This window comes from Phascolarctos cinereus, unplaced genomic scaffold, assembly GCF_003287225.1.
Source record: "Phascolarctos cinereus isolate Bilbo 61053 unplaced genomic scaffold, phaCin_HiC Scaffold_1;HRSCAF=81, whole genome shotgun sequence".
Lineage (NCBI taxonomy): Eukaryota > Metazoa > Chordata > Mammalia > Diprotodontia > Phascolarctidae > Phascolarctos > Phascolarctos cinereus.
The window spans coordinates 22,070,263-22,072,908 of record NW_027555514.1 but is presented as its reverse complement, the minus strand read 5'-3'; the positions used below and the strand labels follow the sequence as shown (position 1 = coordinate 22,072,908).

General features: G+C 44.9%; 1 pseudogene; it reads left to right on the top strand.

The window, feature by feature from the left end:
- Positions 1-614: 614 nt before the first annotated feature.
- Positions 615-1,688, top strand: LOC110213008 (large ribosomal subunit protein eL33 pseudogene; annotated as a pseudogene).
- The last annotated feature ends 958 nt before the right edge of the window (positions 1,689-2,646 follow it).

Here is a 2,646-nt window from a genome sequence, read left to right as displayed (position 1 = left end):
GAGAAGAAAGAGGCATGATAAGGAGGGCAGCTATGAGGGAATAGGAAAGACAACCCCCCCCCCCAGTCAGGGGGTGATGGCAGCTGAACAAAAAAATCTCCAAATATTGACCCCCCAACTGTGATAATAATAATCCATGAGACAGAGGACACATAAGAGATTTGGGAGATCTGATAATTAAAGGTACAAAGGATGCTGCCCCTAAGTCCCAAAACTTTTCAAAAGCCTTTGAAATACAATAAGAGAAGGATGAAACTTCTTGGGCATTTCTACAGACTAAAGGATCAAATGAGAAAGTATTCTGGCATGGACCCAGACGACCTGGTGGCCCAAGGCCTGCTGAAGGTCCATGTTGTTACCAAAGCTTGGCCAAATATTAGGGAAAAGATTGAAAAAACTGGATGGGTGAAGTGAAAAATTCCTAGAGGAATTACTTAGAGAGTCACAAAAAGTATTTGTAAAAAGCGAAGAGGAAAAACAGACAGAAGGTAAAAATAATAACAGTTGATGATGATGAAAAAGAATGAAACCAGTGTCAGGAAGGGAAAAGGAAACATGGGTTGAAATAAGAGGGAGGGGAGGACTAGGAAGAGGTGGGCCAGGACAGGGCAACCATGGCTTACCTCTCTGGCCCCCCACCAGATGCTATCAATGTGGGAAACCCCATCATTTCAAGGGTGAGTATTCAGAATTAAAAAGGGAAGAAAAGGTAATTCCCCTCTTGACTTCTTGTGAGGACGATTAGAGGGGTCATGGGTTCCTCAGCTCCAGGTCCCACTGGGAAACCCTTGATAAATTTAAAAGGTGGGACCACTAGAGGAAGAAACTGTTTTCCTGGTGGACACTGGGGCTGCCATATCCTCATTGAATTTTATACCAGAGGGAGTAAAAGTTTCTAGCTCAAGTTTGATAGTTTCAGGAGTTAAAAGGGGAGGGGTTCCCAGTCCCATTTGAAACTACTCTTAGATTGGGCAATGAGTGAATATAGGAAAAATCATTTTATATCCCTGAGGCAGGAAGTAACTTGTTAGGAAGACTTGGTGATACCACTTAGCTTGGAGCTTGGGGTATGGGACAAACAAGTTGTGGTTTCTATGGCTGTTTTAACCAGAGAAGATGAAAAACAAATAGATCCAAAGGTTTGAGTGAAGGAGGGAAATAGAGGAGGACTGAGAATCTCTTCCCCCTGCCTTGGTATTACACTCAAGAAAAAGGGGGAGGTAGTAGGTCTAAGATAATACCCTATTGTATTGGGGGTGGGGGTGGGACGGAACTGCAACTGGTTATAGATAGCATGATGAAAGATGGTCTTCTTGGCTCCTTTTTCCTCCATCTTGGAGCTGGGGAGGCCTGCTGGAAACAGGACTTCTAGAACAGCATAATATCTGGAAGACTGTGGTCCAAGGCCGTTTTTGCTGGCCTACGAAACCACAGGGAAGTACAGCTCTTCTGAAAATTGGCGTCTGTGCTCGGGATGAAGCTGAATTCCATTTGGGCAAGAGATATGCTTCTGTACACAAAGCCAAAAACAACACAGTGACTCCTGTCACAGAACAAGAGTTATCTGGGGAAAAGTTACTTGAGCTCATGGAAATAGTGGAATGGTTCGAGCCAAGTTCGGAAGCAATCTTCCTGCCAAGGCCATTGGACACAGGGTCTGAGTGATGCTCTGTCCCTCAAGGATATAAAATATGAAAACTGAATAAAATTATGCATTTTTTTGAAAAAAAAAAAAGATGGTCTCCTTGAGCCATATATGTCCCCTTTTAACACCCCCATTCTGCCAGTGCAGAAACCCGATGGGACATACCGCATGGTCCGAGGTTGGAGGGTCCTCAACAAAATTGTCCAAGACATCCAGTTGTACCCACCCCTGAGACCCTTCTCAGTAAGATCCACTTGGATCACAGATGGTTTAGTGTAGTTGATTTGAAGGATGCCTTCTGGGCTTGACCATTGGCCCAGGATAGTAGAGATGTTTGCCTTCAAATGGGGAAAACCCCTTCAATGGACAGAAACAGCTTTTTCCGCTGGACAGTCCTTCCCCCCAGGGCTTTTTGCAGAATCCCCTAACCTATTTGGCCAAGTATTAGAGCAAGTGCTAGAAGAATTCAAACTTCCCTCAGGGACTACTTTGTTACAGTACGTAGATGATTTACTAATCTCAGGGACAAAGAGGAGAGGGAGCAGAGGCCACTGGTGCCTGGTTAAACTTCCCTGGGGAGCAAGGACTGAGAGTATCCCAAGGTAAATTGCAGTATGTGAGGAAGGAAGGTGTTTGGGCCACTTAATTAGTGAAGGACAAAGGAGAAGAAATCCAGAAAGAACTAAGGGAATTGTCGAGCTACCTCTTCCAAAGAAGGGAAAGGAGTTTGGGAAGTTCTTAGGCCTGACCGAGTGTTGTAGATTATGGATTGATTCCTACACTCAGGAAGCCAAGGGCTTGTACCTCAAACTGCTAGAGATCCAAATCGACACAAGAAGAGAAAGATTGTCGAGGAATTAAAACAAGCTCTGATTCAGGCCCTTGTATTGATTCTCCCTTCCCTAGACCAACCGTTTCGTTTATTCGCTATGGTGGACGAGGGAGTGGCAGTGGGGGTTCTGACTCAGAACTGGGGAGGAAAAAGACGACCAGTGTCCTGT